Source organism: Eleutherodactylus coqui, chromosome 5 (assembly GCF_035609145.1).
Source record: "Eleutherodactylus coqui strain aEleCoq1 chromosome 5, aEleCoq1.hap1, whole genome shotgun sequence".
Lineage (NCBI taxonomy): Eukaryota > Metazoa > Chordata > Amphibia > Anura > Eleutherodactylidae > Eleutherodactylus > Eleutherodactylus coqui.
Genome location: NC_089841.1, coordinates 27,997,274 through 28,022,076, shown reverse-complemented (window position 1 = coordinate 28,022,076; position 24,803 = coordinate 27,997,274). Strand labels below are relative to the sequence as shown.

The following is a 24,803-nucleotide window of genomic DNA, read 5'->3' as shown; positions in this document are numbered from 1 at the left end:
TCAATTCTATGCGCAAAAGAATTAGCGTCCAAATTTTACGTACGGAATGTATTTTTCTCACTTTCCGGTGTCATAGAAACATGAAATTTGGTCCGAGCATTAATTATATCATAAATAGGAAAAGCTAATGGGTCCCAACTCGATTATTTAATTCTATGCGCAAAAGAATTAGCGTCCAAATTTTACGTACGGAATCTAATTCTCTCACTTTCCAGTGTCATAGAAACTCGAAATTTGGCAGGAGCATTGATTATGTCATAAATAGGAAAAGCTAATGGGTCCCAACTCGATTATTCAATTCTGTGCGCAAAAGAATTAGCGTCCACATTTTACGTATGGAATGAATTTTTCTCACTTTCCAGGGTCATAGAAATGTGAAATTTGGCACGAGCATTGATTATGTCATAAATAGGAAAAGCTAATGGGTCCCAACTCGATTATTCAATTCTATGCGCAAAAGAATTAGCGTCCCAATTTTACGTACGGAATGTAATTTTCTCACTTTCCGGTGTCATAGAAACATGAAATATGGCACGAGCATTGATTATGTCATAAATTGGAAAAGCTAATGGGTCCCAACTCGATTATTCAATTCTAAGCGTAAAAGAACTAGCGTCCAAATTTTACGTACGGAATCTAATTCTCTCACTTCTTGGTGTCATAGAAACATGAAATTTGGAACGGGCATCGATTATGTCATAAATAGGAAAAGTTAATAGGAACCAACTTGATGATTCAATTCTAAGCGCAAAAGAATAAGCATCCATATTTTACGTACAAAATCTAATTCTTTCATTCTTGGTGTCATAGAAACTCGAAATTTGGCATGAGCATTGATTATGTGATAAATAGGAAAAGCTAATGGGTTCCAACTTGATTATTCAATTCTTAGCGCAAAATAATTAGCGTCCAAATTTTACGTACGGAATGTAAGTTTCTCACTTTCCGGTGTCATAGAAACGTGAAATTTGGCACGAGCACTGATTATGTCCTAAATAGGAAAAGCTAATGGGTCCCAACTTGATTATTCAATTCTATGCGCAAAAGAATTAGCGTCCAAATTTTACATACGGAATGTAATTCTCTCACTTCCTAATGTCATTTTATATAAAGGAAACGTCGCATGGTTACCTCCACGTGGTGTTTCCTGGGTAACGAAGGAGACTGCAAAATGGTGAATATATGGTTTTCCGGTATCTCTAAAGTAACCACAACTTCATAAGATTTTCCGTGTGAAAACCAGATAAACACCAGTGCCAAATTAACTCGGGCGAAGCCGGGTATATCAGCTAGTATTATATATGTGGAACTTGTTTAAACTGTATCTGCTTGTGAGTATTTTATACCCTCTTTATAAAAATTGTTTTTTTTTATGAATAATGTCTGCATATAAGGATATCATTGGTCATATGTATATACTGAAAGGAGCTAATGATTGATAGATAACTATATTGTGTAAGATCTCTGAAATATCCCCCAGCCTTTATAAGGTTAGCTGGGAGGAGGGAGGATCCCTAGTGAGCGTAATATATAAGGGCTATCAGCTGTTTTTAGAAGAACGTTTTAAATGTGTGTTCAAGCAATGGTATGTCAGATGTGACTGAGACCGCTGTGGCGGTGGAAATGTGTTACCTGTAAAGCCTGATCACAAAACTAAGGATATAGGGAATGCCTTTATACATCTATCTATACAAGTTGTAACTTTGAAGAGATAGTATGGCACAATAGTCCATATCAGGGTGCAAACATGTGATTGTTCTCAGTTACAGAAATCAAGTAATCTTGTAGATATGATAGCTTTTAATGGCTAACAAAAATATATGATGTTAAAGTGATTTTTTTTGGACCTGTGCGGGGCCCTTCCTTAGGCTTATAATGGAACAAATCTATAGCTGTATTTTCTAACTACACATGATCACATGGGAGGGCAGGAACATGGTAGAGGGTAAGAGGGCACAGACAGGTTTGGATAACTAGCATTTAGATAAAGAACATGGGGAGATAAGCATAACAGTAAATAATTAGTCCAGTAACAAGGAATGTGAATTTCTACTTCAGACCTGCAAACAAGGAAAATTGAACAATATCTCTGCAGTCCCACCTATTGGATGGAAGCATTCCCTTAAATTATGTATGAGGTTTTAAAAAGTCTGTAAAACAATAATTGGGAATAGCAAGCCTTCTGGGTGCTCTCCTTGGGGGAGATACTACATCATCCCCAACCCACTCACCCCCAGGTGTCTCCACTCCCCCCTTCCCGATGCTCTTAAGGACACCCCTCTTGACCTCCTTGCAAACAATTACATTCAATCAGCGCAGAACTTGAAAATGTAAATCGCAGATCAGGCAGATATTGTCAGTACAAATACATAAGATTATACTTCTTTATACATTATAGCCATTGAAGGGGTTAATCCTCTCTCTCAGGTAGGTGATTGGCGCAGAAAACCTTTGCTACATGAGTCTTACTAGATTACGGAGATGTGTGTCCGGGTTTTGTTAGGCTTGAAGTCTAAGTAAGATCTTATGTATTAGTGTTGGCAGTATCTACCGGATTTGTAAATGTTTGCACCCCAATATGGACTATTATGTCTCACCAGCTTTCCCAAGTTAATCAATTATGTATAAAACTCTTGGCCCTCTTGAATTCTGTTAAGAGCTCACCTGAGTGTGAAACGTGTAGGTGGCTTGCTTGCGCCCCACGTTTTATAGTCCTGTATAAATAAAGTCTGATATGTTACACTGAAGTTGTAGAACCTTTCCCATGTGATCACAGCTGTATATTACTGTGTGCGACTCTTCCTAGTATATGACACTATAGTGATGAGATGGAGGGGAGACACCCTTGCTGGGCTCAGCGGTGGAATACGGTTCTTATAGTTATCATCTATGAAAGGATCATTCTCAAAACAAAAAAATGTCCTAACAAACTCCACAAAGTCCGGGATCGGCAGTGATTCTCCCCTCACTACTTATACACATAATGGGTACCAGCTCTCCCTCATCTCCATCAGTTCTGAGGAAACATCACCTAAAGGAAGAAGAAAGATCGGCCCAAATACAAACATGTAAGTTATACAAGTAAACTTTTATGAACAGTTAGAATCTTGATATATAAAAATAGGATACCGCGCTCCTAGGGATATACACACCCCAAACAGCTGTATATTTACTTCACCTTGTTTATTAATCCGTACTACGCGTTTCGTCCTATGGACTTCCTCAGGTACACTGAGATGTACCTTTTATATCTTTTTATATATCAAGATTACACTTCAGCGGCTCCCTGGCCAGGGAGACGGAGGATCCGCAGAAGCTCTCCCGCAGTCTAGCCCTGAGGGATTTTGAGGGATTCACCAGCAGCAACCATTTACAGGCTTTCCTGGATATTGGGTGGTGGCAGAGATCCGTGGATAGGTCTCTGCCATACACCGGGTAAGTGTGTTTTTCACTTTTAACACACGGAAATACTAGCACCAGTGGTGTATATCGTTCAGGAGCGCTAACCTATTTGTACTTTGGTTTATGAACAGTTAGAAACAAGTTTAGAGACACAGTTATATGTATCAGTATGAAATACTCTATGTACACGGCTGATATAAAGGTGGGTTATCTGGATGCTATTTGTTTCTGGATAACGGATGTTTATTGGTAATTACATACATTTCTTACTCATCACTTAGTGCCCTAAATTACTTCCTTTTTCTTGTGTATGACATGTCAATTTACTTTTTACCTGTGTGACTTCTGATGTCTAAAAAGGTGTGCTTTCTGTGTAAAACATTTCGCACATTCTGAACAGGAAAAAGGTTTCTCTCCAGTGTGAATTCTCTGATGATCAACAAGGTTTGATTTCACTGCAAACCATTTCCCACATTCTGAACAAGAAAATGGCTTCTCTCCTGTGTGAATTTTCTGATGTTCAACAAGGGTTGGTTTCTGTCTAAAACTTTTCCCACAGTCTGAACAAAAAAATGGCTTCTCTCCTGTGTGAATTTTCTGATGTCTAAAAAGGCTTGATTTCGTTACAAAACATTTCCCACATTCTGAACAAGAAAACAGCTTCTTTCCTGTGTGAATTCTCTGATGTGTAAAAAGGTATGCTTTCTGTGCAAAACATTTCCCACATTCTGAACAGGAAAAAGGTTTCTCTCCTGTGTGAATTCTCTGATGTGTAAAAAGGTATGCTTTCTGTGCAAAACATTTCCCACATTCTGAACAGGAAAAAGGTTTCTCTCCTGTGTGAATTCTCTGATGTGTAAGTAGATGTGATTTAACTCGGAAACGTTCTACACATTTTTTACATGAATACAGCTTCTTCCCTGTGTGGGTTTCTTGATGTTTTCCCCTTCTGCGACCTTTATCAGTGTGTGATGGATCAGAAGATGGGACCTGTATAAGAGGATCAGATGATGTATTTTGGCTGTGAAGGGCTGAGGGGATATCTGGGATAATGGCAGGTTCTTCATATGTATCTTGTGTGATACCACAATCCTCTGCTTTAGTATCTGCAGATATCAGATGTCCCTCTGAGCTCCCGGTACCGTCATCTGCAGAGAGTAAAGCTGATTATTCTTTAATACTACAAACCTTATAAATGATGCTGATCTTTTATAACATTTCTATACAAATAACAAGTCATGTAGCAAAATGTAATCATCACCTAAGGGTGCTTTTACACAGGCTGACAGTCGCTAGAGTAATCACTGAAAAGAGCCATTACGGATGACTGTCAGCCCATGTAAACATGGATCCTGACAGAGCAAGTGAATGAGAATCGCTCACTCATCGAAGTCACTTGGTTTGCAGCTCACTTAAACACTAAGTGATTGTCGGTGCAGAAAACATCACCAGAAACTGCAGATGTGAATCGGGACTTACAAGCAAATTCTGGTTTTCCCCTCGTCATCGTGACAGCATACACCTGTTGGGACAGGAAGCGGAAAAAACACAAAAGGTAACTCCCACCACCGGCTCAGCAGTGTTTTCCTGTCCCTACAGGATAGTCCAAGCGGAGCCTCCAGGTGTATGCTGGAGGTGAACAAGAGAAGAAGACTTCCATGCAGCCTGTCCGCCCGTGGGGGGACGACTCTCTGTTCGGGCTGGCAGGGCTTGCACGGGTAAGACCCTACGAGGGGACCCTCACCCGCAGGATCTACCCAGCACTATTTCCCCTCGTGGAAATCCTCCCCCAGTACGCTGCCCAGAGGGGTAGTCGTACTGGCAGAAGCAGCCCCGGTACCTGAGGGCTCGGAACGCCGGCGTCTCCAGCAGGGATCCAGCACATTAGACAGAGGTATGCCAGCGTTGATAGGGGCGCTCAGGCCGGTCTGCGTGAGCGGCTTCATGTGTGTCTCCTAGTCGTCGGCGCTCGGGTGCTGGTCCGGTCGGCTTGCGCGCGGCAGCGGCTCCATGTGTGTCTCCTGGTCGGCGGCGTCCCTGTGTATGCGGCATATCCCCCGGGTCCGGCACGGCGGCGTGACGTCAGCGCGGCCGCGTCACGTGGGGGGGGGGCTCTCTTAAAGGGGGCGTGTCGGCGCCAAATTCTAAAATTTAAAGGCTGGATTCCCCTGCATGTCTCCTGTCTGCACCTTACTGAAGATGTCAGCCAGAGAGGACGCTGAGAGCAGCCTGCTGGTGAGTAGACCTCCTGTGGGTCTTGTACCGGGGGGAGGAAGGGGAAAACAAGTATCATAGTGCTGGAAGTTTCCTTTTGCTGTCTCCGTCTCTTAGGACAGAGATGCGCAAAAGGTTAGAGAGGCCAAGAAGCAAGTGCGCAAATGTCCGGTTTGCTTGCGGCGGCTAGAAGAAGGCCACACCAAGCCACTATGTGCGGACTGTACGGAGAAAGTAGTCCGTGAAGAGGGCTCCTCTGGCATGTCGGACATCCGATCCATGATCCGCGAGGAGATTGAAGCCTCTCTCTCATCTCTTTCTCTTCCGCCCCCCCACGAAAAGGGTGAGGCGGTCACGAATGGAAGAGTCAGACTCTGAGGAAGGACTCCTAGAAGATTCTCCCTGAGAATCCATGTCGCCTATGGAGGATACAAGAAAGTACTTCTTTTCATCGGCGGACCTGAGTCAGCTGTTAACCGCGGTCCGACGCACCATGCAGGTGGAGGAAGAGGTGCCGCAGCAGCCATCCTTTCAGGATAGCCTGTTCAGGGGGCTCCTACCGCAGCCCAAACCGGTTAACAATATCTTAAAACAGCTGATCCTGACAGAGTGGAAGCAGGCAGAACAAAAATTCTTCCTGTCCAAAGAATTTAAGGATCAGATGGTCTTCATACCAGAAGATATCGAGTTGCTGGAAACAGTCCCAAAGGTGGATCTGGCGGTTGCCAGGGTCTCAAAGAAAGCCGCCCTCCCCTTTGAGGACATTTCCCAACTGCGGGATCCACTAGATACCAGAGTGGATTCTGCGATGAAAAAGGCCTAGGAGGCTGCGGCCCTGACCGTTAAAGCCAACATCACGGCCACATCTGTGGCGAGATCTATGACAGTCTGGTTGGACCAACTTCAGACGCTGATTTCTCAGAGGGGCTCTAGGGAAGACATCTCCAACTACCTTTCCCTCCTCCAACAGGCAACCAGCTTTCTGGCAGACGCCTCTATGGAGTCGGTGAGGTTCGGGGCCCGTTCAGCAGCCCTCTCGAACACAGTCAGGAGGGCCGTCTGGGTTAAGGTCTGGACAGGGGATAACGCTTCGAAGAACAGGCTCTGTTCCCTGCCCTTCCAAGGACACAGAATCTTTGGGCCTTCCATACACTCCTAGAGAAGGCATCGGATAAGAGTCAGGGACTACCATTGGACAAAACCTTCAAGCGGCCTTCCTCCTCCTACCCTCCTCCCTTTGTTCCCTCCAGAACATACAAGGGGAAAGGGAAAACCGGACGCTGGTCCTATCCCAAAGGTGGAAAGGGTGAGAATCCGCCCTCCAGGAACCTACAAGTAGGGGGTAGGCTGAGGGGGTTCGCCCTTAAATGGAGTGAGGTGACCTCCAATCCCTGGGCCTTACGCCTAGTCTCGGAAGGCTATAAAATTGAATTCTCCTCCCCTCCTCCCCGGAGGTTCGTGGTCACCCCCTGCCAGTCACCCTCGTCTGTTCAGGCCCTCCAGTTGGGGGGGTGCAGGAGCTGTTGTCCCTAGGGGCCATCACCCGGGTTCCCACAGAAGAACGGTTCAAGGGGTGTTACTCCCCCTTGTTTCTCGTTAAAAAACCTAACGGGTCCTATAGAACCATAATTAATCTGAGATTCCTGAATAAATCTATCTCATATCAAAGATTTAAAATGGAGTCGGTGCGGTCAGCAATCCTCTTAATCGCACCAGATAGCGTCATGGCCACCGTGGATTTAAAGGACGCCTACTACCATGTCCCTATACACATAGATTCCCAGCAGTTTCTGCGATTTGCCCTGGTGATAGAGGGGTCAGTCTCTCACTTCCAGTTCACGTGCCTGCCGTTCGGGATTTCCTCCGCACCCCGGGTGTTCTCCAAACTGGTGTGTAGAGATGGTGGCAGCGCTAAGGACTAACAAGGTGCTGATTGTCCCATACCTCGACGATTTCCGGATCATAGCAGGATCAGCTTCAGAACTCCGGTTCCAGGTCAACCTCACACTCCGTCTGTTCGAGTCGCTAGGCTGGATCATCAACTCCATTAAATCCAGACTTCTGCCCAAACAAAAGAAAAAATTCCTAGGAGTTATCCTGGACTCACACCACCAGTGTTCATCCCTTCCCCTAGAAAGGCAAAAAGCGATCCAGGACGAGTGTCGGGCACTTTCTCTAGCCACCAAAGTCTCCCTTAGGAGAGGCATGAGGGTCATCGGCCTCATGACATCTTGCATCGGGGTAGTCCCTTGGGCCCAATTGCATTGTAGAACTCTCCAAGACTTTATCCTGAGCAACTGGGATAAATCACCCGCTTCCCTGGATCAGACAGTCGTCCTTACCCACAAAATAAGGTCCTCCTTGGAGTGGTGGATGTCTGTTTCCAACCTTGCCAGAGCCACGGTTTGGTACCACTCATACCCAGTATCCATCTTTACTGACGCGAGTGCAACTGGCTGGGGGGCCCACTTAGGCCGTCATTACGTCCAAGGGGGCTGGAACCAGGAGGAAGCTACTCAGTCCTCCAACTACAAAGAACTTTGCGCTGTCTGGAAGGCCATTCGGGGCCTCGAGACAGAGATCAGGGGTAGACACATTAAGATCTTCTCGGATAATATAACAACTGTGTCCCTCATTCGCCACCAGGGATCCACGCGGAACTCCCAACTCCAAGACCTGGCGGCGAAAGTTCTCGGGTGGATAGAGCAGCGGACAACTTCCGTCGCAGCGTTCCACGTAAGGGGCCCAGATACCTCCATGGCAGACCATCTCAGCCGCAGGAAGATAGATCCGGGGGAGTGGACTCTACATCCACACGCTTTCCAGCTTATTATAGAAAGATGGGGGACACCAAAGGTGGACTTGTTCGCCTCTCGGGAGAACACCAAGTATCCCCGGTATTTCTCCAGGGGAGCAGACGGGGGCTCCCTGGGAATAGACGCACTGTCCCAGGCTTGGGATTGGGACCTTGCATACGCCTTCCCACCTATCCCCCTGATCCCTCTGGTCCTAAGGAAAACTCAGGGATCCCCGGGCTCCGTTATCCTGGTGGCCCCATTCTGGCCCAAGAGACCCTGGTTCCCGCTCCTGGCCGCTCTCTCAACACGGGATCCACTACATCTGACGCAGAGAGACGACCTCCTTCAGCAGGGTCCCCTGATAAGCCCGAAGGTCCGACAGTTCAGACTGGCGGCCTGGAAGCTGAGCGGGTAAAATACCTGAGCCAGGGCCTATCAGGGAGGGTGACCACTACTTTATGTGAGAGCCTCAAGAAATCCACCAGAAATATATATACTAGGGTGTGGGACACCTTCTCTAGGTGGTTGGGGCATAGTATTCATGACCTCCAACAGCCAGACATTAACAAGATATTGGAGTTCCTACAGGATGGATTAGATATGGGGCTAAGACCTAGTACCCTTAAGGTCCAGGTGGCCGCCCTTGGGGCCTTCTTTGACTCCCCTTTAGGCGACCATAGGCTAATTAAAAAATATCTTAAAGGGGCAGTCAGACTTCACCCCTTTATAAGGGAAACCATGCCCCCATGGGACCTGAACCTAGTTTTACAGGCCCTCTGCGCACACCCCTTTGAGCCCCTGGAAGATCTATCAGTTAAGATCCTCTCCTATAAGGTTGCTTTTCTAGTTGCCATCACATGCGCCAGACGGATTGGGGAAATCCAATCCCTCTCTATTAGGGCTCCGTATATGACCACCTTCCCGGATAAAATAGAGTTCAGGCCTGACCCTTTTTTTTAACCGAAAGTTCTCACGGACTTTCATAGGGAACAGCGAATAGTACTTTCCTCCTCCTGCCAGGAAACCCGTAACACCACGGAACAGAGGTTCCATAATCTAGATGTTAGACGAGCAGTCCTGAAGTATTTGGAGGTCACACATTCCTTCAGGAAGTCTAACAACCTCTTTATTCAATTTCAGGGTCCACGCAGAGGAGGGGCTGCTACTAAGAACTCCTTAGCGCGTTCGGTCAGGAGGGCCATAGAAGAGGCGTACAGATCCCAGGGAATCCCACTCCCGGGTGACGTTAGAGCCCATTCCACTAGGGCGGTCGCCTGTTCCTGGGCAGAGAGAGCCCAGGCGACAACCGACCAGATCTGCAGAGTCGCCACATGGTCAAGCACGCATACCTTTACTAAACACTATCTTCTGGACCTGGGGGCCAGCCGTGATATGGCCTTTGGGCGGAAGGTGCTACAGGCAGTGGTCCCTCCCTAAAGCCCTTGGTTGTTGGCACTTCTCCAGGTGTATGCTGTCAGGATGACGAGGGGAAGACAGGAATTAGGTCCTACCTGTTAATTCCTTTTCTTGAAGTCATCCTGACAGCATAGGGGCTTTTCCCTCCCCTTGAGTTATCTTTACGTGAAGTAACGTATTGTACTATGATTTCTGTATTAAAAATGATTGCTTAAGCAAAGCCGGGTCACTAGTTATTTGGTACACACTGGTGAGCCGGTGGTGGGAGTTACCTTTTGTGTTTTTTCCGCTTCCTGTCCCAACAGGTGTCCAGCGGACAACCTCCAGGTGTATGCTGTCAGGATGACTTCAAGAAAAGGAATTAACAGGAAGGACCTAATTCCTGTCTTCATCAATAACATGGGGGTCCCAGGGGTCTGAAAAAGGGTCATGAAAAGTACTGGACAGCAGAGTCCTGTACAACCTCTGGGTTCCTGCTCCCGGTAGATCTCCGAGCCCAAGCTACAGAAATAGTATTTTCCATACAGATGGAGTTCGGCCATTTCTGCACCAACATCAGTTTCTGTTTTTCCATAAAAAAAACTCATATAAAATCTCCCATGAAGCCAGATGTCAGGAACACACAGTGTACGGCAAACATAGAGCTGCTCATCTATAAGACAGCTTAGTGCATACAATAATTCTATATCCTGTCATGTCAGACCAGGACTAGGCCGGGAGCCGGTGACAACCAAGCTGGGTTGCCCCACACATGTTTATGGCCACCTAGTTTGCCCCTGATCTCAAAGCTATGGCAGCTCCTGCCGCTACTAGTTCTGACAGTCTTACTCACGGTACTGCTGTGCCCCGCTCTCTCTCACAGGCTGAAAGAGTGACCTTCCTCCCGGCTCCAGTGTTCACTGTAGTTGAGTGACCGCGTCGGGGGGAAAGAAGTGAGGTCACATTGTGAGCCGGTGAGAGAGCACACAACACAATTGAGAATGATGGCAAAAAGTGGAGGATAATGGGGTCTGTTCATGTACATTGCTGTGAGCATTTTGGAGGATGATAGGGAGTGTTTGCAGGACCTTGGAGGATGAGGGAGTAGTTTGGGGGACATAAAAGTATGATGCTGCCACTTGGAGATGGACATGAATTATATGGAATTAAATCTTTTGGTGTTTAAAGTTTGCTCTTGGGCCCATAGGACTCTAGCTATACCAATGTTCGGAGTCTCAGAGGAAGTTGCATTACTAACTGAGGCAACAGCAGGGGGCACTATTACATAAAGGGAGATCACAACGGTGGGGGGGAGGGGTGGCACTATTACCTAGTGAAACTATAGTGGGCAGCTTGATGGGGAGAGTGCGCTGAAACAAGGTTTGGCTGCAAGAAGTCGTAGTGGCAGTCTGGGCCCAGAGATAAGAACATATAATATTATATTTATCCCAGTGGGGGAGGGGCATTCTGAGTTTTGCTCTAGGTCGCCATGGAATCTACATAACTATCTGCAGCCGGTGACCGAGGAGAATCTGTGACTCTTCTCTGCTGTATTTAGTGGTTACTACTCACCTGGGCGGTTACCTGTAGGAATCCCCTCTTTACATCGCTGTTCGCCCCTCACATTTTTCTCTGTAGCATTAATATTGGTTAAATCTTCATCCTGGAACAAAAGCTGTGAGACAAATATTGTAAGAGTCAGCAGACGGTTGGAGAAGTCGTGTGGAAGGTTTTACATGACCAGAAAAGGTCATTAATCATTATGATGACCAAAAATGACCTGACAGCAGTAGTTATATGGCAATGTCAAAGTGGGTGCAGACTTTTTTAGATTACAACTGCTCGTTAAAGGGATTCTGTCAGCGGGTTCATAACGTTTGATTTGAAGCTCATCTAACATAGTAAAATAGTATGCTCGGCTGAAAAAAGACAAGTGTCCATCCAGTTCAGCCCGTTTCCACCCACTCCTGCATGTTGATCCAGAGGAAGGCGGTAAAAAGAAAAAAACCCTAATGGAAGCAGTAGCCAATTTGCTTATTTTTTTGGGGAAATTTTTTTTTCTCAACTCCATAGTGTCAGTCAGAACAATCACTGGATCAATATTTGAAAAAGTTCCTACCTGCCTCTAAGATGGATAGTTGGAAGATACCCGGATCACAACCCTTCCGGTTATTAAATGTCTATATCCTGTAGTATCGTAGCACACTAAAAAGACATCTTTTCCCTCAAACTCCTCAATAGATTTTGTCACTTCCTCAGGCAGAGAGTTCCAGGGTCTCACTGCTCTTACAGTTAAGAACACCCTTCTGAGTTGGTGATAAAACCTTCTTTCCTTTAGACATAGAGGATCCCCTCTTGTTACCGTCGCAGTCCTGGTGTCCCTGGTTCCCAATTCTGACATGATTGGGGTCCTTAGGCCAAGTGATAACATTTTTAATTAGATACGGAGGTTATCCATGCGAAGTTGTATGTCCTTATGGAATGAAGTAAGGTTATCACCCTGGGTCATTCAGAGGTCCAAGGGAATTGTCGTATGCTCACACCCCAGGAAAATGTAGAAGCGACAGTTTTGCCCAATGAGTCTGGTAGGGGTTTCCTGCATATAAATAGTGTTCAAATCAAATGGGACACATACACAAGAGCTTGGAGGTATTTAAACCCTTTCCAATCACTGACTCCCCGGGACCAGGGGTAGAAATTATAAGCGGGTCTAGAGGACCATACATTGTGAGCGCAGTTAGACTAAACTATCACTTTGAGGAAGCCTCTAATATCATTGATTGTCATCTGCTCGCCATTCTGGGACACGAGCCTTCACCCAGATTTTGTTTTGCGTGCATGGTTTAAGTGGTCTGCCCTGAGTGTAAAGGCAGGATTGTATGTGTGTGGAGTAACTACAGCTGGCTATAATGCATATGTTGGGTGTTGGCTGTGCTTTTGTGCAGGCTACTAATGTATTTGTATTATATTGGGAATGCATCACACAAGAAGGTAGACCCTCACTCTCACAACAGGCGAGGATCCCAAAGTTGGCATTTATGGCATATCCTGTGCACACGTAGTGGCTGTAGCACTTCCAAAAACTGCACTGCCTTGCCCGCTCCTATGAGTCCCATAAACTAAATTTAAGGGCTCATAGGAGCTGAAGCGCTGAATCCAGCGATGCAAGTCCTATACTTATTCTGCTTGGTATTCCCCTGCTGTCCGCAGGTATGGCAAGGAGAGTAAGCATATGCTCACTTTCACACGGTCAAGAAAATCACCAGACTTGTGCCGTGCGGGAAGGAAAATAAATCACTGCGTGTTCTATCTTTTTGCTTTCCTCAGAGCACATTGCATATGGTTTTCAATGACACAGGAAACCACATCCCACGGCATGCGATGCAATGCTTCCCACTGAAAACAATGGAAACATTTGCCGATCGCTACTTCCCAGAAGTGATGGGAGGCGTTCTTGCCATGAAAATGCCTTGCATCTGCAGGTAAAACGCATCATCTCTGTATCTTAGATTACTGATGGTTCTTCCATCTATTTTCACCCAATACCCTGATCATTTATGTCCAGTCACCTCAGGATCACTGCCGCATAGAGACAAGACAGGAAAGACAACAAAGATTTCCTGAACGCCCGATGCAGGAGCCTTGAATTGGCCTTTAAGAAGGGTCAAACAAGGGAATTATTTGCCATTTTGAAAAAGATGAAGAAGCCTTTCTCTGCCTGCCAAGCAGCCATAAAGGACCACGATGGGAATGAAATCCGTGACCAGTAAGACATGAAGAAGAGATGGAAAGAATATACAGAAGGACTATAAGTCAGCGCCGCAGTGACCATGCAGAGGAACATGGGAGCCAAGAGGATCTGGAACCAGACCTGTTGGAAAGTGAAGTGGGCGATGAGGCAGCTACCAGACAGCAAAACATCTGGCATCAATAGAATCATTGCGGAGCTGCTCTAACCAGTCCAGAGAGCCGCACTAATAACACTATGGGGGGCAATCTGGAGCACCTGTATATGGCCAAAGGATTGGGAAAGATCAGTTTCATCTCACTGCCTAAGAAGGGTGATGTCAAGGTCTGTAGATACTATAGAACAATCTCTCTGATTCCCCATGCCAGCAAGGTACTTCACAAAATCATTTAGGGGCATTTAGACAATATCATTAACCAGTAAATTCTTGATATAAAAGCTGAATTCTGCAAGGGTAGAGGGACCCGTGACCACATCACAAACCTGAGGTGGATCATGGGAAAGGCAAGAGGCCATCAGAACAAACAGCAGTATCATTCACTAAACCGCACAGCTTCGCCAGTCTGAACAAATGGCCGATTTGTGGTAAACCCATGTCAATATGGTATTTTGTTCCCCTTGCAGCCACCCTGTGGCTGATACATGTGAGCTCATCTTTCAGAAGGTTCCTTATGGCATTCAGTTTGTGAGAAGAAGAATTATGGAAAACTATAGATCCCAAGACCCCCAAATACAGATCATGTGCCAGATCCTAACCTAAACACAGATACCAAGTCTGACTGTCTCGTACAAAAAGACCCCGGGTCAATGCCTTCTTCAATGAAACCCCCCTTAAATACGGAACCCAGTCCAGATCCCACCTAAATACACAGCAATCTAGACCCTCCATAACCCTTATGGGTATGTTTAAAAGGCAGAATTTGCAATAGAAGTTCCAATAGATGGCCTGCATTATTTTATTCCTTCATTAGCACAGGGAAAATCAGTTGATGCAACATCTACTTTCCAAGAGAAAACAGATGCAAAATAGTAATTGAATAGTTCAGCCTTCTCAACGTCATTTTAAACCAATTCTTTAAACCCGACACTTTTACTGAACCCCACCATACTTCTGGGTGATGTTATTTTGGCTGGCTGTCCATAGAAGGTCCAGTAGGAAACCCCTTGTCTGAGTGGGTTATGTTCTAACTACATAGCTGCAGGTCTAGAAACTGGACATACAGTAGATATAAGATGGCGACTCAATGATACCCTCAGGTACATCATACATATGTATATTTAACATGGCTAAACACACTGCATGTTATGCGGCTTTAATTCTGAACATCTCAGATTTACTGTGCTTTATGTTCATCCCAAAAAGTCCGTTTTACAGTAAGCATAATTCTTGTGTGATGGATCCTACCAGACAAGCTCTTTAGAGGGGGATACGGAGACTCCTATCACAGTTACAGCTGATGATTAGCAGTTCTTGTCAAACATTTATAGTGAAAGAGATGACAGTTCAGCCACCTGACTGTGTACTCGTAGTCTATAGATTACTTAGGTGAATGAAGAAGTTAATATCACCTCCCAGCAGGCAGAGATGGTACTAACTAATCATGTAATATTGATGCACCATAGGATTGATAGCTTAGAAGAGTGAAAGACAAAGCAGGGACAAATCTTAACATCAGAACAGTGCCTGGTAAGTAGACAGAAGACTGCACTGCATGAAAGTAACTGCAATGTATAGGAAATATTCAGAGACATTTAGAACACAGCAGAAAAGCAGAGGAGGGGTACAGGGATGGGAAAATGTGTTTTTTGCCACATTGGTGCTTTAGCCCCTTAGTGACGAAGCCTGTTTGCTCCTTAGTGACGGAGGCAAATTTTGGAAATCTGACATGCGTCACTTAACATATAACTCCGTAAAGGTTTTGCATATCCCAGTGATTCTGATATTGTTTTTTCGCCACATATTATACTTTAATTAGGTGGTAAAAATAGACCCACAGAATATCTTTTTTTCACATTTTCAACTGTAATATCTCAAATATGTGCAAACATACTGTACAAATTTTTGCAAGGATATATATTTCCATCTCTTTACTTTATTCTGGACGCACGTTTGAAAAACTGTCATTTTTTTTAACCATTTAGGAGACGTACAAATTTAGCATTAATTATCAACTTTTGAGGAACACTTTATTTTCCGGCACTAAGTCAAGATTGTAAAGGCTCATAGGTGTCAGAATTATAGATAACCCCACAAGTGACCCCATTTTAAAAATTACACCCCTTAGTGTATTCACTGAGGGGGGTCAGGAGTATTTTGACCCCACAGTTTATTTTCAGGAATTAATGCAATTTAGAGTAGGAAAAATAAAATTTCACATTTTTGCAAATACATAATTTTTAACACCGGATTTTTTTCTATAGTGCACCTGAAAATAAGGATTTACACCTCAAAATGCATACCCCTGTTTGTCCTGTGTTCAGAAACATACCCATTGTGGCCCTAATCTTCTGTCCGTATGTACAATGGGGCCAAAACCGAAATGAGCAGCCAGTGGCTTTCAGATCAGACATTTTGCTTGAAGGTGTTTTAGGCCCCATTGCTCACTCGTAGACCCCTTGAGTGGCCAAAACGCGGAGGACCCCCACAAATGACCTCATTTTGGAAACTAGACCTCTTAGCGCATTAATCTAGGGGTGTACTGCGTATTTTGACCCAACAGTTTTTGAGTGAATCAAGGCAAAGCAGACGTAAAAAATTACGATTTTTTTTTAATCAATTATGTGATTTTAAAAACAGTCTTTTTTGGACAGCAAACATAAGCATGGAGGCTTTCACCCAAAAATGGATACCCCTGTTTGTCACGTGTTCAGAAGCATACCCATTATGGCCCTAATCTTCTGTCCGTATGTACAATGGGGCCCTAACCGAAAGCAGCAGTTGGTGGTTTTCAGAACAGACATTTTGGTTGAAGGTGTTTCAGGCCCCATTGCACACTGGTAGACGCCCTGAGCGGCCAAAACGATAGAGAACCCCCACAAATGACCCTATTTTAAAAACTAGACCCCTTATCGCATTCATCTAGGGGTGTACTGCGTATTTTGACTCCACCGTTTTTAAATGAATCGAAGCAAAGCAGAAGGAAAAAATTACGATTTTTGTTTTTTTGGCAATTATGTAATTTTAAAAATAGTTTTTTTTGTACAGCATACATAGGAATGAAGACGTTCACCCCAAAATGTATACCCCCATTTGTCCTGTGTTCAGAAACATACCCATTGTGGCCCTAATTTTCTGTCTGGATGCACAACGGGGCCCAAATTGAACGGAGCGTCAAAATTTATCTGTCTTAACTTTTATGTGATCACCATTATCCATTGGATAATAGCGATCACATGACCGAAGACCACTCACTGCGGCCCCCCGTGACATCTCCAAGCTCTTGGCTACCTTTAGTAGTCAGGAGGAAGGAGATTTTAAATTTCCCCTTGCCCTCCCCAGCTTCTGCACTTGCGTTTGCCATTTTGGCGACGGGCGCATGCCCCAAAACTGGGGAAAGGTCCGCAGATAAGGATCCCATCAGGGGACATCGCCGGTGGCGTTATTTAAGTGATTTCACCTCCCCTCATGGATCCGATCCATGACGGGAGGTGAAAATTGAGGTTTTTTTTACTTTTACGTGATCACCGTTATCCATTGGATAACGGTGATCATGTGACTGGGAAAAGCCTACCATGACACCCCATGAAATCTCCAGGCTCTTGGCTACATTTAGTAGCCAAGTGCGGGGAGATTTTAAATTACCCCGCCAATCTGTGGCTTTTGCGCCTGCGTCCGCCATTTTGGCGACGGACACGTGCGCAGAAGCCGGGCAAGGTCCGTGGATAAATCTGGGGGATTTAGGTACCTAATTTCATCTCCCCTCATGGATATGATCCATGAGTGGAGATGAAACAAACCATTTTTTTTTCTTTTTTTTTTTCACTTTTTAAACTTTTCTATTGACTTTTACATGATTGCTGCTATCCATTGGATAGCAGCGGTCATGTGACCGGGAACCACATACAGCGGCTCCCAGTGACAGCTCCCTGCTCTCGGCTACTCATACTAGCCGGGAGTAGGGAGTTTTTAAATTTCCCGGGCCTCACGGCTCTCTGGCATGCGCGTGACGTAACCCGTCTGGCGCGCAGACGCCGGCGGCAGGGCCGGGAAGAAAGGAGATGATGCCGGACGGCGCGGAGGACGAGGGGGGGGGGGGGGGGAGTACTCTCAGTTCCCCTTATGGATCTGATCCGTTACGGGAGATAAAATCTCAACTGTTTTTAACTTTTTGGTAACTTTAACGCGATCGCCGGTATCGCGTGACCGGGGGTGGGGTCCCGCGGCCCTGGATGACAGCTCCATGCTGTTGGCTACCTCCGGTAACCGGCAGCATGTAGCCATCACGTCCTGAGCCTGCAGGGCTTTCATTCCTAGAGGAGGCATGTTTTTACGTCCTCTAGGAATTAAGCCCAGCAGGCAAGGACATAAAAAGGCAAATGGGCCGTCACTAAGGGGTTAAGGGAAAGACCGAAATATATTTTTAATTATTTAACTTTCAGTCATGTTTTCAGCTTTAGAAATATACCCTGCATGTATTACAGGGTTCAAAATTCAGTTGCATTGTTTACTTGTGGCTTGTTGAGTGGTGAAAGTTCCAAAAAATTATCACGTTTTAGGAAAAGTGGACCTTGATCATTCTTTCCCCAAGGCCTTCATTTAATGCATATGTGTCAAATTAAGGTCCCTGGATGGAATCCAGCCTGCTACCTCATTTATAGTCTTACAATTACAATCAGCCCTTTGAAGGCAACCATAATGCTGATGTGGCCCGCAGTGAAACGGAGTTTGACAGAACTGATCTAATATCTCTGGTTAGCAGTAATCCTGCCATCTCCACCGGCCTCATCACACAAGTACAAGACATCTAATAAGACTGAAGACAAGAGCTTCACAGCCCTTCTACAGATCAGAGGGACATCTCCATCTACCTGTTGGTCCTGTGGAAGAAGAGGACGGGGACATCTCTCTGGTGGGCTTCTCTTACTGGATGGAACTGCAGGAAACACAGACGGACACTGAAGTCATTCTTTACATACAGATAATCAAGTCCCCGTGTATTTAGTCCTGTCTATTACCTGGTGATGGGAGCGGCTGGCGGGTCTCCATCATGGCCTCCTTGTACAGATCCTTGTGTCCTTCTAAATACTCCCACTCCTCCATGGAGAAATAGACAGCGACATCCTGACACCTTATAGGAACCTGACAACACAATATACAGTCATCACCCAGAAGCCTTCAGTGCTGTTACTGTATAATGTCCCAGCATTCCCTGCGACGTCACCTCTCCAGTCAGCAGCTCTATCATCTTGTTGGTGAGCTCTAGAATCTTCTATACATTGATGTCCTCATGTATCAGGGGGTGAGATGAGGGCCCCATTATCGGGCTCCGGGGTCTTCCCCACCCATCACACACAGGGGCCCGCCAGCCATCACCAGAGGTCTTCTTCACTACTGTGTAGTCCTGTATGTGGGGAGACATTAATAAATATCACTACAGACATTTCCAGAGTCCATCACCTCTCCAGTGACATCATCTGTTATTACTATAGATGAGAATGTGATGTGACATCATCAGAATCTCTCCTCCCTTCAGTGACATCATCTGTTATTACCATAGATACGAATGATGTAATGTGACATCATCAGAATCTCTCCCCTCTTCAGTGACATAATCTGTTATTACCATAGATAAGAATGATGTAATGTGACATCATCAGAATCTCTCCCCTCTTCAGTGACATAATCTGTTATTACCATAGATAAGAATGATGTAATCTGACATCATCAGAATCTCTCACCTCCCCAATCAGCTGGAAGAGTATCTCTAGGGTGAGATTTAATACACTTTCTGCCGTGTTGTTTCTGTCCTTCTCCATCTTTGATGAATCAATCTGGTAGGAACTTGAATGAAAAGAATATGAACCAATGTAAAAAACACAAACAACATAAGAAACCAAATTTACTGGAGATAATAAGGGAAAACATTTAGAAGTATTTTCCCATTTCTTAAAAAGTGATTGGCTGCAGCAGTCACATGTCCTGGTCAGCAGCAGTCAGGAAAGATGGAGTGGTTATGAAGCAAGTCATAGGAAAACCCCGATAAGGAGATATTAAAGGGAACCTGTCAGAGTTTTATGAAGCCCGAACTACAGGCAAATCAAATTCCTGACAGGGTTCTCCCCAACCCAGATTAGATCGACTGATAGCCATGAGGCAGGGAGAAGTCGGCAGCGACCGCCCCACTGACTCTTCTCCAAGTTCAGAGCTGCTTTTTCCAGGGTTTTCTCTGAAGCGCTGCAGTGTTTTAGAGCAGAATATACATGTCTGCAATGTACATGCGTGTTGGGATGTATGTGTGACAATATACATGTCTGCAATGTACATGCGTGTTGGGATGTATGTGTGACAATATACATGTCTACAATGTACATGCGTGTTGGGATGTATGTGTGACAGCGGCAGCAGAATCCTCCGGACAGCTTCCCTTTAACCCCTTCCTGCAGCCATTTTTCCCTACCGCCCAGGGGCAATTGCTTTATTTCTCTAACATAACTGTATGCGAGCTTCTTTGGAGGAACAAGGAGTCTTTTTTTAAAGCCTCATTTAACATACGGAGAACTTTGTAAAATATTCTATTAGAAGATCATTTATTAGGAAATGTTTTTAAAAATTGTGGTGGAATTATTTAAAAAACGTGATTGAGCCATAGTTCTTTTTGTACATCGCTGTGCAGTAAATGGACACGTTCTTCCTATTTCAGTGTGACGGTGAGAATACGGCGATGACACATTTCTATAGTTTCGGTTATCTTTTACTTCTTTTTTAAAAATTACCCTTTTTTGATTAAAGCTGCTTTCTGTGAAGGAAACTGTATTGGAGAAGCAAGCAGGATGTTCTACAGCCCCCCCTCCCCCGAGGGTGCGGCCCCTCTAGTGATAACAGGAGTACCCAGTGATGTCAGGATGATGTGGCCCCTGTAATACACGGCTGTTACACCCGCCGCATACAGCCATTTGTATGCTGCTATAAAACCCACCTAGTAAAGCGGAGACTCAGCCCACGTAACACATGACGTGTCCATAGAGTGATTCCGAGCTCGAACCAACCTCACCCAATTAGTTACCCGCATTATATCTAACACTCCAAACTCTGAACCCCAGAACTTCTCATATTCCCCTTTGGTGGATCTGGGGGAGATGTTGTTTATTGCCGGCTGAGCTGCAGTTTGTATTAGTGCTGTTTAGGGATATAGGACTTCTAGATCATTCTTTACTTGATTTTTGGGGAGACGAGGCGACTACAAATCAGCCATTCTAGCATTATATTTTCTCTCTTATATAACATTCACTATGTGGCATAAATACCATGCTGCTTTAACCCTTTTCTTGCTGACCATGAATCCCCCAGGGAGGCACTCCAGTAGGTAATAACGTAGGTGGAACATCCTTGCTACTAATTGCTGTATCTCAGGCTGTATTGTGGCTGGAGGAACGATTTTATGCTGGCTTAAAAGCCCATAATGTGGAATGTTGGTCCTGGCCACAACACGGCCTGAGATACAGGAGGGTGAAGTGGGAGATGAAGTGACAGCTGCGCAGACCTGCAGCTCTCAGTCTGGTCATTCCTGGGTTTCTATAGGCTTTATCTCAGGCTGTGTTGCACATAGAGCATCCATCATCGCCTTGTTTTACATCCAAAAGTTTTAGAAAAAAGGGACCGTTTTTTGAAGCTATCTGCTACACAACCTGAGGTAGAGAAAGTGCAAATGGTGCCAACCTCTTTAGTCAGCTTTCAGTTTAAGGGCCCTCTTAGAAGGAAGGATTATCATTTTAAAAAATTGTTCAAATGAGCGAAAGGGTGTACTAGGTATTGTGGATGTAGCAGAGCTGTATGTGTGTAATGTACACGCTCCTGTACTGTATGTTGATAGGGGCCAAGAGGGGCTGAAGGAGTTAATATATGTTGCTTATCAAATCCATTTTGAAAAAATGAATATACTGCAAATATTTTATGTGTAACAGAACTCATGACAAATCTGTGGTTTTCTGTCTTAAGTTTTACCCCTGACCACTAAGTGGAATCAGGAAGTTCACAAGAGCAGGTGTCCCTTGTTCTGTTAAGAAATGGCGTAACCACAGAGAGTCATCAGTTTCTAAAAAGAATATGCTTGTCTGAGTAATATGTGGAATCACAAGTTTTTGTCAGATGTAAAGTCACAAGTTTAAGATGTATGTAAAATCACGAGGTTTTCCCTGTTTAGCCACAAGTCCCATCCCTGCGAGGGGGACTGGCTATAAAAACTAACGAGATACAGACAATAAACAGACCTCATTGCTTCAAACCATATACTGTGTGTATAGGTCTATGCATGGTCTCTCAGGAGCGCTCCTACCTAGGTCAATTTGGAAGCGGACAACATCACTGACCAGTCTGTTTGAACAGACTAACCCTCGACAGTTCTTGGCGCCCAACTAGGGGGCGGGGCTTATCTTTACGGAACATCGCAACCAGTAGACTGAAACAAACTCCTGGCCCGTTGACGTGGACACTGGATCCTGAGACCCCAGACTGAAAACACCGGTGTAAAGGTAAGAGATTGTCTTACTATTATACAGTCTGGATTCTTTTGATCTGTGTCTAACGGACTAGAGGTTAGTTTGTTGCCTGTTTCAATATATTTTCTGCCCCGTCCATATTTTAGAGTGAATAAGTTCATTTAACTGTCCTAGACGGAAGAACTCACTCATTGGGACTTAAAGAGTCATGTTGTCTGTATTGGAGATTGAAATAATTGTTATTATTATAGTCTCATTTCTGGCAGTCATATTGTTACTTTGGATCTGTTATAATATTACTAAAAGTTCCCTAAGAGGCGAAGTCTGGTCTCCCCTGAATCCTAGTGTTTGAAGTTGACCACGTTTTAGTTCTGTAAATCTATTCCGGGACAGGGAACTGTGTGTTCCCAGATAATCTCAGTGATTATCTTAGTTTACTGTGTGAAATATACGTCCTGTATCCTTAGTGAAGAATAGTTGGAAACTGGTCAAAAACATGGGGTCTGAACAATCTAAGACATATCAGACTCCTATTGAAATAATTAAAGATAGAGAAGGGGAGGACATTTGCAGACAAGCCTATAAAGTTTACAAACGTATAGGCCTCAAGAAGGCGGGAACATTCAATTATGAATTTTGGTCACAATATGAGGATAAGCATAGAAAGGAAATAAGAAATAAGGGTTTGGAAAAAGGCATGAAAGCCATCCTGGACTGCTCTAAAACAGCAGAAGACGAACACTGGGACTCCGAGTCCCGAGACAAAGGCATTTTAGTTTATTGTCCTATGGCCCGGCCACCAATAGACGTTCCCATGGAAACCCCTACGGTTCCATTAGCCCCTCCTGTCGTCCCGGCCGCTCCACCAATGTCTCCAAATAATCCCTTTAATTCTCTGTATCCCAGTTTGCCGCCCCTGCCCCCTACGTATCCACAGGCTACTGCCCAGATGGATACACCTCCCTACAGCCCTCAATCAGGATCCCCGGGCCCTGAAGTAAATAGGGGTCCGGCTTGGGATTGTTCACGTTGTAGTCAACAGAATGCCTGTGTTAGAGAACTCTGTACGGTATGTGGGACTCCACGTCCCAGAGACCAGTGTAGACAACCGGTTCCCTTGTTCCCCGTTACTACCTCCACTACCCATTATAGAGAAACAAACAGACAAGAGGACACCGGCGGACCATCGTCTTCTAATGATAGACCCACGGACGCAAATAGCCCAACTCCCGGGTCTACAGTCACTACATGGCGACCCTGGAGCGCCACAGACCAGATGGCACTGTGTCAGCAACTGCCCGATCCCCAGACAGAGCCAGCAGCTTTCCATAGAAAGTTGGAAGTCATACAGAAAAACTACTCTGCCACTTGGACAGACATGGAATGTCTTATGAATGTAAAATGTCCTCTGGGCCTTTACAATAGTATTTCTCGATTTTGTGGTCTTGAAGAACGCCCAGATGACCCCCAGACATTACTTAGTGGTACTCAATATGTGGACAAGGTTAAGGCCTGGTTTAAGGATAAAGCCCAAGAGAGACGTACAGCCATAACCCAGTGTAGACAGAACAAGGGCGAGTCTATTGAATGTTACTTTGGCCGTTTAGAGGAAGTAGGCAGAGATCTGGGTCTGTATGATTGTCCAAAAGCCATACGTAATGCTGCTTTTTGTAAAGCCTTTATGCAAGGAATAGATAAGCGCCTGTCCGAACGCGTTAAAGCATGTACCCCCGATTGGCAACAGGCCAGACCGCGTGATCTATATAAGAAAGCTGTAGGATTTGTCATGGACACAGAAGACCACGCAAAGGGTGTTATGGTTAAACATTACACCATGGAGGGGGACACAGCCCGACTTACAGACCCCAGGCGGGAGACCCGTAAGTGTTATAACTGCGGGAAGACTGGACACTTGGCCCGTAATTGTCGGGCCCCTAAACGCCCTAGACAGAACATGTCAGACGAAAGGGGGCAACAGGGAAGTACGGCCAATACCACATCATCCCGCCCACAGGGAAACAACGGGTATACCAATTACCAATGAAGGTCTGGCACTCCTTCCCCCGTGTCCCTTATAGTTACTGACACATGTGGACCACAAATTTTTCAGCCTCTAAAAATCCAGGGGAAGGAGGTGCCCTTTTTAATTGACACAGGGGCCACTAAATCATGTGTCAGTACCTCACAAGTCAATGACCTTAGTATTCCCCTCTCAGACTCCATAGCCATAGCCGTTGGAGTGTCCGGTGAACCAACACCCATGCGTGAGACCGAGCCCATAGAAGTCTCCTTTCAAGGGTCACGAGTCCTCACTCGCTTCCTGGTGTCACCCGCTGGGGATTGCATCATGGGAACCGATGTGATGGGACCCCTGGGGTGCTGTATTCAGCTCCATCCTTCCGGTGAGGCTCATGTCAGTACCTCCGCGGCCGACCACCAGGTATTTGTCTCATGGCAGCAGACTTGGTCACTCCGCCTCCTTCTTGTACTGTATATGTGTTGACCCCAGAAGATACACAGGTTCTCTCAGCAGTACTAGAGATCCTATGGGCAAAAGGGAAGACAGACTTGGGGCGTCTCCACGTACCCCC

At 45.3% G+C, this 24,803-nt stretch overlaps 1 pseudogene; it reads right to left on the bottom strand.

The window, feature by feature from the left end:
* Nucleotides 1-3,612: 3,612 nt before the first annotated feature.
* LOC136628724 (zinc finger protein 271-like) overlaps nt 3,613-24,803 on the bottom strand; it is a 52,469-nt pseudogene continuing 31,278 nt past the window's right edge.